This window comes from Aotus nancymaae, unplaced genomic scaffold (genome assembly GCF_030222135.1).
Source record: "Aotus nancymaae isolate 86718 unplaced genomic scaffold, 86718_ANA_hifiasm-v0.15.2.pri h1tg000097l, whole genome shotgun sequence".
Lineage (NCBI taxonomy): Eukaryota > Metazoa > Chordata > Mammalia > Primates > Aotidae > Aotus > Aotus nancymaae.
In genome coordinates, this window is record NW_026988512.1 from 639,086 (window position 1) to 654,604 (window position 15,519).

General features: G+C 38.6%; 1 protein-coding gene across 4 annotated transcripts in view; it reads right to left on the bottom strand.

Moving 5' to 3' along the window:
- The window catches only part of ZMAT4 (zinc finger matrin-type 4), a 370,072-nt gene that overhangs the window by 266,641 nt on the left and 87,912 nt on the right, over window positions 1-15,519 (bottom strand). The gene's annotated exons all lie outside the window — the stretch shown is intronic.

The window sequence follows — 15,519 nt, forward strand, 5'->3', positions numbered from 1 at the left end:
GTGTCCATGCAGAGCAGCTGGTGCACCTAACCTCAGGCTCCACGAGGCTCCCCAGACGGAGGAGACGGCCCCACGGTTGTCTGGGCTGCTGAAACATGACACCCCCCTCAAGGCATGTCCCCTGCCATGCCACATTTTCCTTCCCAATAAATGACCCCCACATGATTTACTCCGATCAATACTGAAAAACGAAAACGAAGAGCATTGATGTTTCATCTCGGGGTGTTTCTGTATATTTAGCCCCGGAGGAGAAAAGCGTTTGAGGAAGGGAGGGAGTAAGCACTGAAGTCAGCAACTCGCCAAGCAGTTGTCTGCTAACCAGAACCCTTGAATCTCACCCAGCTCTTTGTCACTGTCTCCATCGTATTTAAAAAAGAGAGAGAGAGAAAGAAAAACTTTCCAAACTGCAGACCTACAGTTCTCCCTTAACTGCGCTAATTAGAATGGTATCTCTTTCCCCTCCTGGCCCCGCCCCACCCTACACAGCTGCTGCAGCGACTGGAGAGGTGAAGGTGCCTGGAACTGCAAACCCGAAGCGTTTTTCACAGTCTTCCCTTTCGCTGCTTCATCAAATCCACTCTGGAATTCTTCCCCCTTCCAGTCAGAGGTCTCCTTGTTTTTTCTCTTTCTTCAGGGTGTCAAGGAACCTGCAAGAAGTCCCAGAACAGACAGCCACCTGCTGTGCTGGGAGATCTGATCTACTTCCCAGGGCAGGACTGAATGAGCACAGAGCCTTCCAGCCCCAGAACTGGCTGACTGGCCCCTCTTTAGCCAGTTCGCCTGCTCTTCACCTCCAGGGGCCACAGGTAGGGAATCGGGCCTGGTTAGCTTTGCAGACTCACTCCCCTCACTCTGTGCTCCAGCAAAGCTACGCTATACACCATGTCCACAGACTTGGAGCTCTGAGCTTTTGTGCCGTCCACGTGGAGTCTCCTTTCCCCCCGTGTAACCGCTGAACCCTCACTCACTCTGCAGATCCCACCTTGCAGTGCCTCTGTGAATCCAGGCCTGTCCACCACACCTTGCATCCTACCCCACTAGCCACTAACACCAACAGAAAGCACCAGCACCTGTCGTCTGTGCACTTACGGCCACCTGAGTGACATCACACTTGTGCTGCACATTAATCGCTGCCCTCAAGGCACCCCGTGCCATTTCCCAGACAGTGCCGACATTAGTGTCCACCCTGCGTGTTGGGGGCCAGGCTCAGTGCTTGGCGCATTCTATGAGCCCCATACATCGGTACTGAATGAAAGAGACCACAATCGAACTCAGCTGCATTGTCACATGTCCTTTCACCTCAGACAGTGAAGGTGGGGGGCTGAGTGAGTGACAAGACTAAGAAGGGTGATATTTGGAGAATTTGCAAAATAACAGGGCTCAGGTAGCTGTGCACATTACACGAATTCCATGAGCCACAATCTCCTCTAAGGAGGAGAGTGCAAAATTGGCATAGCTACTACTTGAGAGGTCATCAGAAGAAAGAAATGACGGGAGGCATAGAAAGATTGGCACAGCACTCGGTCCTCAGTAAATGGAACTGTTGCCACCGGGAAGCTTATCAGGCACGGGGTCTGTGGACAGGTCACACCCTCCTCACCTGCAGCATCCCTCATGTAGAGGCTGCTGTGTTGAACATTAGAACATGCACTAGAACAGGCTGCCTTTGGATGTGGGGCAAGACCTTGAATCCCAGGTCAGAACCCTAAAAGGAATGAGCCAGGCAATAGGCCAGGGCACTGAGGTGCTGGCAGCTTGCTGTAAGGCAAGGTCCTGGGGAGCCAGTAGCGGGTGTCCACGCCTTTCATTCTTCTCCGGGTCTTCACTGCTCCACCAGGCACAGCCCAGCTTCCTAGCAGGGGAAGCAAGAAGGGGGTACCTCGCCCAAGAATGGGGGGTGGGGGGAAGCTCTACTTCAGGCTAAGGGATCAGGCTCTTCACTGGCTTTTTCCTGCATCTCTTTGTGATCTAGGAAAGTCTGCAAAGAACTGGAAATTCACACATAAACTGAGCAGTTATGCTCAGGGACTCAATCTGCAAGTTAATGACCCACGTGCACCTTGGAAAGAACTTCCTGATGTTCTCTTCCTCCTCCCCCAGCCAGCATTTACCACGCTCCACAGTGGAATGCGTTCTTGCCGACTGGCGTGGCTCTGCTCCAAGGTCCCAATGCCAGGCTGTTTAATGTATGACAACCCACAGTGGACAGGACATCTTATTTTTCAAGTCCTGCTTGCAAGCTTATGAGAAAAGACGTTGCTGAAAGCAGAAAAGAACACTAAGAAACCAATAAACACCTCTTACTCCCCGACTAATTCCACCATGAAGAGCTGCCTTGAGTTTCCATATGCCGCATAAATTCACTCCATTTTAGAGCCACAGAGGTCCCTGCTGATGCTCCTGATAGTTCTCATCACGTCCAACTTCTGTTGGCTCTGACAGAAGAAAACGTCATTGACAAAGTGGATAATTCTTACCTGCTTTCCCGGAGCAGCACTCAGCTGAGATTAAGTTCCCTTTGCCTTTATTGCTGTTGCTACTATTTCTCAGCATTACTTCCTAGGCTTCAACCTAGGCCGATACAGTGTTCTATCAGTAAACAAAACAATGGCTAAACTTGAAGGCAGTTTTAGCAGCATACAGACTTTCCTCCACCCCTCTTTTCTATTCCAAGTTTTTGAACTGTGTTTCTAGCCGTTGGGAGGGGCTTTTTTCAGGCCAGACCCCTCAATTGACTGTGAATGGGACATGTTCCCAGCTGGCCTTATCTTTAGCGTCCTGCCTAGCTCCTTTCTTGCTGTGTCTGTCTGCCTGTTTCCATCTTGAGAAATAGAAAAGGATAGATGGCTGGCTGGCTGGATGAATAGAGAGAGACAGATAGAGAGAAGGAAGGAAGGAAGGAAGGGAGGGAGAGAAGGAGGGAGGGAGGGAGGGAATCCAAAACTGTATTTAGATATTAATGATGTTTAGATAGTTCAAAAATGTTTGTATTCCTCTCTCTCTCTTTCTCTTTCCATTTCCTTTCCGATATGTGTACTCAGAGACAGACAGAAGCAAAAAGTCAGAGAAAATGAAGGACTAAGGTTTTTTTTTTTTTTTTTTTTTTTTTTTTTTTTTCTGAAATGGAGTCTTGCTCGGTCACCAGGATGGAGTGCAGTGGCACAATGTTGGCTCATTGCAACCTCCGTCTCCCAGGTTCAAGTGATTCCCCTCACTCAGCCTCCTGAGTAGCTGGGACTACAGGTGCGCACCACCAATATTTTTATCTTTATTCCGAATTGAAACATTTGTGCCCCATTACCATTGGAGCTTTCTCCTGAGGGCTCTGGGGGCTCTCTGAAGGGTTTTCCATTTGAATGCCCAAAATAAAGGCAGATATTTTAAAAATTTAAAACAATTTTTAAAATATAAAAGGAAAATAATAAAGGTCAGAAGCTCAGCTCTGCATAAGATCAGGAAGAGCATGGATGAGGGTAAAATAAAAGAATTTTTTTCTAATTGATCTAACAGATAAAAGTTTGTTCAAAATAATAATAGCAACAATGCATTCAATCGTATAAGTATTTGTAAGTGAAATGACTGAAAGTAATAAAACAAGGGAAAGGAGGAAGGGATTAGGACCATTCTGATATTATGAGATACACCAACCATGAAGGGGTATAGTGCTGTTTGAAAGTGGACTTGGATTAGTTCTAAGTGAATATTACAAACTGTAGCCCAGGCAATAAAAAGAGTAAAAACTAAGAATAACTAATATGTTAATAAAGGAGAGAAAATGGAATCATATAAAATGCTCAATAAAAAACACAATATGTAGAAAAGAGTACAAGATAAAAACAGAGACAAAAGCAAGGGCGACAGATAGAAAACAGTAACAAATATATTAGACGTTAATGTAACCACAGTCATTTGTTGCATGACAGCATTTGAGTCAACAATGGACCACACAGATGACAGTGGTCCCACAAGATTATAATGGAGCTGACACTTTTCTGTTGCCTGGTATTGTCTTGATGATCCTGGCCCTATTAGGCCTAGGCTAATGTGCATATTTGTGTCTTCGTTCTTAACAAAAAAGTTTGAGAAATTAAAAAGATATATATAAATAGAAGAAAGCTTACAGAATACTGATAAAAGTTAGAAAATACTTTGTACAGCTATCCAGTGTGTTTGTGTTTTAATCTGTGTTGTTTCAAAAGAATCAAAAAGTTAAATAACATTTTTTAAATTATAAAGTAAAAAATTTGCAGCAAGCTAAGGTTGATTTATTATGGAAGAAAAATATGTTTCATAAGCTTAATGTAGCCCAAGTGCACAGTGTTTATAAAGTCTACGGTAGTGAACAGTAATGTCCTCAGCTCACAGCACTCACCTCTCACTCACTGACTCACTCAGAGCAACAGTCAGTCTCACAAGCTTCATCCACTCTAGGTGCCCTTTACGGGTAGGACTGTTTCTTATATTTTATGTATGTTTACTGTGCCTTTTCTGTGTTTAGATACATAAATACTGACCATTGTGTTCCAGTTTCCTACATTATTCAGTATAGAAGCATTCTGTACAGGTTTGTAGCCCAGGAGCAATAGTCTCTACCACATAGCCTAGGTGACACCATCTAATTTTGTGTACGTACAAACTTACACCATCGGTAGTAGGATATACCACCTAGGTTTATGTAAGTACACTCTGATGTCTGCACAGTCATGAAATCCCCTAAGATGCACTTCTCAGAAAGTATATCCTGTCGTTAAGTATGACATAATAGTATATCAATAATAACGCTGAACATCAATGGTCCAAATGCACCAATTAAAAATTGGAGATCGTTAGACTAGACGAAGAGAACCAAAAATTCAACCATGTGTCATCTACAGTAAACCACCTTTAAATACAAAAGTACATACAGATCAACATGAAATGAAGGGAGAAAGATACAGCATGCTAATACTTGTGAAAAGAAAGTGCAAATAGCTATATTCATATCATACAGAGCAGACTTCAGCCCAAGACAAGTTATCAAGGATAAAAAGAGGTATTATGTAACAATAAAGGGGTTAATTCTCCAAGAAGACGTAACAATCCTTAATGTGTATAGACCTAATAACAAGGTGTCAAAACACATGAGGTAAAAACTGATAGAACTTCAAGGAGAAATAAACAAATCTGTTAACTATAGTTGGCCACATCATCACAGCTCTACCCAAAGTGGACGAAGCCAAAGAGCAGAAAACTGGTAAGAACATAAGCACAACACCATTAATCAACTGACTATAAAGGACATCTATAGACCACCCCATCCAGCAACAGCAGAATACATATTCTCAAACGCACATAGAACACACATCAAAATAAGCCATATTCTGGCTGCAAAACACACCTTAACAAATTTAAAATAATGAAAATCATAATAGAAATAATGGAAATCAATATCAGTTCTCAGACCACAATGGAATTAACCTAGAAATCAATAACAGAAAGAGTTTAAAAATTCCCAAATACTTGAAGACTAAACAATACACTTCTGAATAACACATGGGTCAAAAAAAATCTCAAGAAACACTTTAAAATAGTTTGAACCAAATGAGAATAAAAACACAACTTAAAATTTGTGAGATGCAGTAAATCAGTGTTTAAAGCAAAATTCATAGCATTGAATTCACACACTAGAAAAGAGGAAAAATTTAAAATCAGTCACCTAAGCTTTCACCTCAGAAAACTAGAAAAATAAGAAAAAAATTAAATTCAAATCAAGCAGATGAAAATAAACAAAAATTAAAGCAGAAATCAATAAAATTAGAAAAAGAAAATTAATAGAAAAATTATCACAACCAAATGCTGGTTCTTTGAAAACATCAGTAAAATCAATAAGCCTCAAGTCAAGCTAACTAAGAACAAAAGAGAGATGACACAAATTACTAATGTCAGAAATAAAAAAGGAAACATTACTACAAGTCTCAAGACATTAAAGTAATAATTTAAAAATGCTATGAAAAATTCTATGTCCACAAATTTAATAACCTAGATGAAATGAGACCAGTTTCTTAAAAGACACAATATGAAAAAAGTCACAAAAGAAGAAGTAGACAATGTTAATAGGCCCATATATATTAGGGAAATTGAATTAATAATAGCCTTCCCAAACAGAAAGCACCAACCTAAATGGATTCACTAGTGACTTCTACCAAACATTTTAGGAAAAAATTATACCAACTCTCTATGGTCTCTTTCAGAAGATACTTTCTTTTATAAAAAAAAAAAAAAAAAAAAAACTTCAATAATTTCATTAGCTACTTTTTAACTCATGAGGCCAGCATTACTCTAATAACAAAACCAGAAAACAGTATTATAAGGAAAAGAAAACTACAGACCAATATCTCTTATGAACATAAATGCAAATATTCCCCAAAAAAATTAGCAAATTCAATCCAATAATGCACAAAATAAATGATATACTACAACCAAATGAGATTTGGGGTATGCTAGACTGGTTTAACATTTAAAAATCAATTAATGTAATCCATTACATCAACAGGCTAAAGAGGAAAAAAAATTCACATGATTCTATTAATAGATGCAGAAAAAACATCTGACAAAATCCAATACCCATTCATGTTATGAACTCTCAGTAAAATAGGAAGAGAGGAACATTTTCTCAATATTATAAAGAACATCTACATGAAACCTTCAGCTAACACTACACATAACAGTGAGGAATTCAAAGCTTTCCTACTAAGATCAGGAACCAGACAAGAATGTCTCCTCTCACCACTGCTTTTTCTTATAATACTGTTTTCTGGTTTTGTTATTAGAGTAATGCTGGCCTCATAGAATGAGTTAAAAAGTAGCTAATGAAATTATTGAAGTTTTTTTTTTTATAAAAGAAAGTATCTTCTGAAAGAGACCATGGAGAGTTGGTATAATTTTTTCCTAAAATGTTTGGTAGAAGTCACTAGTGAACCCATTTAGGTTGGTGCTTTCTGTTTTGGAAGGTTATTATTAATTCAATTAGCTAGTACTGGAAGTCCTAGCTAATGCAATAAGGCAAGAAAAGGAAATAAGAAGTATTCCTTTGGGGAAGAATGAAATAAAACTATCCTTTTTCACACATGGCATGACTGTTTTTATAAAAGATCTCAAAGAATCAATAAAAGAGCCCCTAGAGTTCACAGGTGATTACAGCAAAGTTAGAGAATGCACAGCTGATACATAAAAGTCTATTATTTTTCTATAACCAAGAGCAAGTGAAATTTGAAATTAAAACACAATACTATTTACATTAGCACACCAAAAAAATAAAAGTTATTTATAAATATAACAAAACATGTATAAGATTTATATAAGAAAAACTATGCAATTATGATGAATAAAATCAAAGATGAACTAAATACATGGAGAGATATTCCATGTTCCTGGATAGAAAGACTCAATATTGTCAAGGCCTCAGTTCTTCCCAATTTATTCTATAGATTCAATTCAATCCCAATCAAAATCCCAAAAAGTTATTTTGTGGATAACTTGAAATTGATTTAGAAATTGATTGTGAAGTTTTGATGGACAGGCAAAAAACAAAAATAGCCAACTTAATATTAGAAAAGAAGAAGAGTAAGAGGGCTGACACTATCCGACTTCAAGATCTGCTACAAATCTACAGTAATAAAGACAGTTTAGTATTGGTGAAAGAATAGACAAATCAACCAATGGAACAGAAATAGATCCACAGAAATACAGACAATTGATCTTTCACAAAAGAGCAAAGGCAGCACAATGAAGAAAAGAGTATATTCAACAAATGATGCTAGAACAATGGGATATCTACTATCTACATGCCAAACAAAGATGAATCTAGACATAGACCTTACATTCTCCACTGAAAGGAGCTAAAAATGAGCCATAGACCTAAATTTAAAATATACAACTACACGGGGAAGTTGGGGAGGGATAACACTGGGAGAGATGCCTGATGTAGGTGACGCGGAGATGGAGACAGCAAACCACCATGACATGTGTGTATCTATGCAACAATCCTGCAAGATCTGCAGTTGTACCCCAGAACTTAAAGTACAATTTAAAATAATAATAATAAAATAAACAACTATGAAATTTCTAGAAGATAATATGGGAAAATATCTGATGACCTTGGGATTGGTGGTATTTTTTTAGTTGCAACACTATAGACTGATCTATAAAAGAAAAAGGTGACAAGCTGGACTTTATTATTAAAAATTTCTGTTATGTAAAAAATACTGTTGAGAAAATGAAAAGAGAGCCACAGATTGAGACAAAATATTCGCAAAAGGCATATCAGATAAAGGACTGTTATCCAAAATATACAAAGAACTTTTAAAACTCAGCAAGAACACAACTAACCCCACTAGAAAATGGGCCAAAGACCTTAAGAGACACCTCAACAAAGAAGGTATACAGGTGGCAAATAAGCATATGAAAAGATGCTCCATATCAGACGTCATCAGGAAACTGCAAATTAAAATAACAATGAGATACCACTGCATACCTATTAGAATGGCCAAAATCCAGAACACTAACGGTGCTACTGGATGAGGAGCACCAGGAGCTCTCATCATTGCTGGTGGAGATGTAAAATGGTACAGCCACTCTGGAAGATAATTTGTCAGTTTCTTACAAAACTAACCATACCCTTTCCATATAAACCAGAAACCACACTCCTTGGTATACAGCCAAAGGAGTGGAAAACTTTTGTCAAAAAAAAAAAAAAAAAAAAAAACCCTGCACATGAATATTTATAGCAGCTTTATTCATAATTGCCAAAACTTGGAAGCAACCAAGAGGTTTTCAGTAGGTGACTATATAAATAAACTGTGGGACATCCAAACAATGGAATATTATTCATCACTAAAAAGAAATGAGCTATCAACACATGAAAAGACATGAAGGAAACTTAAATTTAAGAAGCTAAAAAATAATAATAAAATAAAAAATAAATTTAAGAAGCTAATCTGGAAAGGCTGCATAATGTATGATTCCAACTATATGACATTCTAGAAAAAGCAAAACTAAGGACACATTAAAAAGATCAGTGGTTGCCAGGGAATCGTGGGGATGAACAAACAGAACACAAAGGATTTTGGGAAACAATTACTTTGTATGCTACTATAATCCTAGATACAAGTCATTATACAGTTGTCCAAACCCACAGAATACATAACACCAAAAATGAACCCTGAAGTAAACTATGGACTCTAAGTGATAATGATGTAAGTCATTATAGGTTCATTACTTTTAACAATGCACCTCTATGATGGATGATATTGATAATGGGGGAGGCTGTGCATGTGTCGGGCAGGGGATACATGAGAAGTCTCTGTACCTTTCAGTCAATTTTGCTGTGAACTAAAACTGCCCTAAAAAAAATAAGCAAGTTCATTTTAAAAACAGCAACCATGACATATCTGGGAAATGGATCAATCAATCAATCTACCATCTTCATATTCTAAATTATTGGTTATAGATTATGATCATATTCATAATCTAAATTATTGGTTGACTGACTTTGGAGATTATTGGCACAAAAGTAATTTTAAAATATTAAGACCAAAAAGGAGTAATTGTGCAGTAGGCTCAGATATACTATAATATCATTTAAGCAAATATTTCTCAAGTGTAAATAAAAAAAAAACTCAAGTTTTCACAGGAACAAAATTCTAAGATACGATGAACCTTGTCTGAGAAAAAATAAGAATAATCTCATCTGGTTCAAGAAAAAACATACGTTAATTATTATCACAAAAAAAGAGGAACATTTGATCTCTATATCCGTTAAAATATATGCATTAAGAATTATTAAAAAGCAAAAACTTTAAAGGTCTAAAAGAATCTGTAGAAGGTCAAAGTTATACCCAGTTTGAGAAACAGCATTCTCAGCTCTTTGCGTGTGGGCAGTTCAATCCGCAGTGTGTGAGTACTCACTGGAGCACTTAAAGTTACAAACATCGACACCGCTAGGGAAGCGAACACTAAGCCTCACTATCAGAGTTTCGTTTTGTTTCTTTCTCCCTTTCTTTTAATTCAGGGCGTTAGCAGGGAGTTTATCTCCTAATGACATGGATGCCCAGCTCCTCATGATCACGCATGTGAAATATGTCCAAATGCAGAAAAGCAATGCTTCCTAAAGTTTGGCTTTGGGCAGCCTTAATTCTCAGAGATGTGCTGCCATAAACAGAGCCTTGCTCTGTATATGAAACAACCACATGTCCCCTTTTTAATTATTAAATATATTATGCATACAGATCTAGTCTACAAAAAACACAGGCAGTTATTTCTATTATTTTCACATTTCATTAAATAGAGAATAAGTTAAGTTGTATTTTCTTTCTCACCAAGTCATCCTAAATCTCTGTGACGGATAGCACCTACTTACATGTCTCTAATGCTACATTCGCCCTTCTCATTTGTATGGATGTCATTTCTGCTTCTGTCTTAATTCCCTACCCAAAATGAGTGCAAGGTTTTTGATGTGTTTTTTTTAATCTAGAATCCCCATAGAGGAGAAAATAGAAGCTATTATGGTGCATTTATACAGTGTAGATGTTCAAAAAATCTGTTGGGATAATAAATGCAGGCACACATCACAGTTGTTTATCACCAGACTCCAAACTTAGAAGAAAATGCTCAGAAATAGCTGCGAGTCACCCACCTTTAGGATCTTATGCTATTTGGCTGACCTAAATATAAGCACATTAAGCAATGTATCTTTCTGTGTACCACTGTCAGAAAAACGAGCAGAAGGAACTTGCAGTTTTTTAGAGTGAATATGCCCAGAGAGCAAGATAAGACTCTCTTGGGCAGGGGGAGGTGGAAGGATGGAGGGAAAAAAAAAAAGAAAGAAAGAAAAGTCAGCTGAGTGCAATGGCTCATGCCTGTAGCACTTTGGGAGGCTGAGCGAGGTAGGTCACCTGAGGTCAGGAGTTCGAGACCAGCCTGGCTAACATGGCTAAACCTAGTCTCTACTAAAAACACAAAAATTAGCCAGGCATGGTAGCTCACACCTGTAATCCCAGTTACATGGGAGGCTGAGGCAGGAGAATCACTTGAACCTGAGAGGTGAAAGTTGTAGTGAGCCAAGATTGCACCACTGCACAGCCCCTGTGACAGAGCAAGACGCTGCCTCAAACAACACAAAACAAAACAAAAGTCCCTCTTTAATTCTGGAGTCAAGTCTAAGTGGCGAGGGATGATGGAAGTGTTCCATGACCTCAAAGAGGAAGGAAATAACCCTGGACCTTACTCTGTTTATTTTTATTAAACAGAGTATGTGCCTCTCTGCCACAATCACATTTTAGCTACAGGATTGCTTTTCTTTTGGTCTTTAAGGTGCTAATATAGTGAACATTATCTCATATTTCTTTACTCAGAAAACATTTCATGAGAAATTCTAAATGCCATAGAGACACAGTGACATCATTAATTTCAAAACTTTGTTTTCTCCTCAACAAGATTAGAAAATTGATTATTCCATATATAGCATCACCAGTATCAATTATCTCAGCCATGCCAAGGAATTCCAAAGACAGTTAGGTTCTTAATGCCAGAGGCAAAGCATACTGTGCTTTCTTAGTGCCTTCAGCAAATTCGGCATCTGATTTTTGTAACTATTTCTTCAAACATGGTCTAGCCTTCCCAGTGCACATAGCCTCGAAGAAAACGGACTTGATTAATTCTGTGCACAGCAACACAATCAGATTGAAACAGTTTTTAAACTAGGAAAACTCCATTATCATATAGCTTATTATTACATGGATTTAGATAGGGTGCAGGTCAAATTATGTCTCTGGATCATCATAATTAAATAGATTGAAAAGCAGACACGAAAGCAATGACAGCCCACGAGGCAGGGGTTAAACAGGTCACTAGCAAAATAAAAAGGATACACTATAATACTTTCCTTTCCCTTCATTTAAGAAAATATTTTTTTCTTTAGATCAAAGGAGACTACTATGAGAACACGTGAAACAATAAAGTTTTCAATAAAGAATGTTATAGCACTTTGCAAAGAAAATGTGGTAATGAAAATGCAGCTTAAGGGTGAAATTGGAAAAAAAAAGACAGCATATTTTGGCTTTTTATTACAGGATATTTAAGAGACAGGTTGGCAATAAATGTTAACATCTTTCTAACGGTTGGCAATGCAGTAGTATAAAGCTGAAAACTCACCTTGACTTATTGACACAGCTAGTTTTAAGTTACATTGCTCATTCCCAGAGGAACTGCAGCGCACTGCAAAAAAAAAAAAGTGCTGAGCTTCACTCAATAAAGGGAGGTAGGTGTGAGCTCCCGTTACACCGTCACAGCAGACATCTTCACTCGGGAGAGGCGATAAGAAAGAGAAGGAAGGAGCAGGCAAATCAGTGAAGGGGAAGAAAGAGGGACGTGAGGAAGGAAAAAGAGGAGGTCAGAGAAAACCTGCAATAAGATGCCAACTATCCTGGATGCCAATTAATTTTAAAAACTCGCCTCCAATAAGACACTTATCCTGGATGCCAACTAACTCAAAAAAACAAACAAACAAACAAACTGTTTCCAAAGTTCTTTTTATGTTGAGACACAGAAAGGACAAAAGTAATTAAAAGCATTTGGTAGAATGATTCATTTTCCTTTGGGTATACACCTAATCCTGGGACTGCTGGGTCAATTATTCTACCAAAAAGACATGTGTACTTGTATGTTCATTGCAGTGCTATTTACAAAAGCAAAGACATGGAATCAACCTAGGTACCCATCAGTGGTGGATTGGATAAAGGAAGTGTGGTGCATACACACCATGGAATACTACAAAGCCATTAAAAAGAATAAATCATGTCCTTTGCAGAAACGTGAATGTAGCTGAAGGCTATAATCTTAAAGTAATGCAGGAACAGGAAACCAAATACTTCACATTCTTACTTATAAGTGGGAGCTAAACATTGAAGACATGTGTGTAAGGTATATTGCCGAGTTAAAATGAGGAAACTGAGGCCAGTGAGAAAAAATGAGAATCCAATTTATTCAGCTCCGGGGAGAGGTTCTGTGGTCCAGGAAGGGGCCAGAGAAGTCGCAATGGGCTTCTCAGTGCGTGGGGTTTTATAAGAAGTGGAGGTAGTTGATTGGTCATTGGGAAACAAAGAGCAGACAAGTTCATTGGTAAGGAGATTTGATTGATTGTTAGGGAAACAAAGAGCAGACAGTTTCATTGGTAGGCTGACTGGCTGGGGAGGTTAATGTTAAACTGCCGTTGGACAAATCTTCCGTGGGCTTTTTAAATTTTGAAAGAGTTGAGTGAGGAATGCAGGAGTGGGCGTGTGGAGCCTGCATGGAGAAACCAGATAGGAGCAGGTGTGGGGAGCCAGCACAGAGAGATAAGTGTGTCCATTTGGCTCTTCAGCAAGGCAGCCGGCCTTACAACGTGGACATGAAGATGGGAACAACAGACACTGCTGGCTACAGGAGAAGGGGCATGGCTTGAAAACCTACTTACTGGGTCCTATGCTCACTACCTTGGTAATGGGATCCATACCGCGAACCACAGTATCATGCAATATACTCATATAACAAACCTGCACGTGTATCCTCAGAATCTCAATTACAACTTGTGTTATTTAAAAAAAAGAAAGCAGTAATCCCAGCACTTTGGGAGGCCGAGGCGGGCGGATCACGAGGTCAAGAGATCGAGACCATCCTGGTCAACATGGTGAAACCCCATCTCTACTAATACAAAAAATTAGCTGGGCATGGTGGTGCATGCCTGTAATCCCAGCTACTCAGGAGGCTGAGGCAGGAGAATTGCCTGAACCCAGGAGGCGGAGGTTGCGGTGAGCCGAGATATCGCGCGCACCATTGCACTCCAGCCTGGGTAATGAGCGAAACTCCGTCTCAAAAAAAAAAAAAAAAAAAAAGAAAGAAAGCAAAGAAATTAAAGGCATGGCCTTTGTTCTCAACATGATTACAATTTAGTTAAAAGACTACTAATTAAACCTTAACAAAAGGATGGAAAGATAGTATTAAGAATCAAATCACACAACAATTATGTGTGTTCTCATGGTTTCTGTTTATTAAGTGACCTTTTTCTGAAATTTTAATATAGAAATTGGTTTAAAATTGAAAAGATAGATAGATACTCCTGCTACAAGAAAAGATGACTTATAAAAATATTGTTGCCGAGTGCAGTGGCTCACATTTGTAATGCCAGCACTTTGGAAAGCCAAGGCGGGCAGATCATTTGAGGTCAGGAGTTCGAGACCAGCCTTGCCAACATGCAGAAACTGCATCTCTACTAAAAATACAAAAATTAGCTGGGTATGGTGGCAGGCACCTATAATCCCAGCTACTTGAGAGGCTGAGAAACAAGAATCGTTTGAACCAGGAGGCAGAGGTTGCAGAGCCAAGATCACACCACTCCACTCCAGCCTGGGTGACAAGAATGAAACTCCATCTTAAAAATACATACATACATGTGTATACACACACACACACACACACACACACACACACACACACACATGTATTTCTTAAATTGGACAAAATTCCAATCAAGATTTCCATGGGATTTGTGAACTTCAAGTATTCACATGGATTAAAGGGTACACACTAAACAAATAGCTAAGTCAACTCTACAGTACGAGAAGATAGATATGTGATTTGTCCCTCTCAGATATTAAAGCACAGTAACTAAATACAAAAGACTGGAAAAGATCAAGAAAATTAAATTCATAGAGCAGAAGAAAAGAATCTGATTCAGACTCAAGCACATGTGGGAATTAAAACATGGCAAAGTGACACCCCAAATTACAGGGAAGGAGTGAATTGTAAGTGGTCGTAGGAAAACTGGCTCACCATATGGAGGGATATCAAAGTGGATGCCTACCTTATGCAATATTTAAAGGTAAGCTCCAAATAGAGTTAAAGATATGAATATGAAAAATGGAAGTGTCAATTAATTGAAGATGGTATACTTAATTTTTTTAACTATTAATGGAAAGGGCTTCTTAAACAAACTGCAGGGCAAAATGTTTATCAAATTGATTATATAAAAATGGGCAAGATTAAAACTAACAAAAGGCACCATGAACAGATATAACAGGAAGATGACAGAATGGGAGAAGATATTTACAATGTCTAAATCCAACAAGGAATATAGGAGGAAATAAAGAGAATACAAGCACACCAACAGAAAACTGGACACATGATATGAATAGGAATCATTTTAAAAAGGAAAACAAAAGGGCTAATAAGTGTATTTAAAAGTTGTTCAACCTTTATAATAATTAGGGAACTACAATTTAAAGTAACGACATATTGACTAGATTAGGGAAAAAATGTGAAAACTGAAGAAAGCCAATTATTAGCAGGGATGTAGAGATCTGGGAATCCTCATGTACGACTGGTTGGACCGTAGAGCAAGACTGAGTCGGATTCAGTAACGACACACCTTATGATGGCTGTATATCCATCTGGCCCATGAAAGGGCTGCATGTACAAAGCAGCCCCCAAATGCTGAAGGAGCCAAAA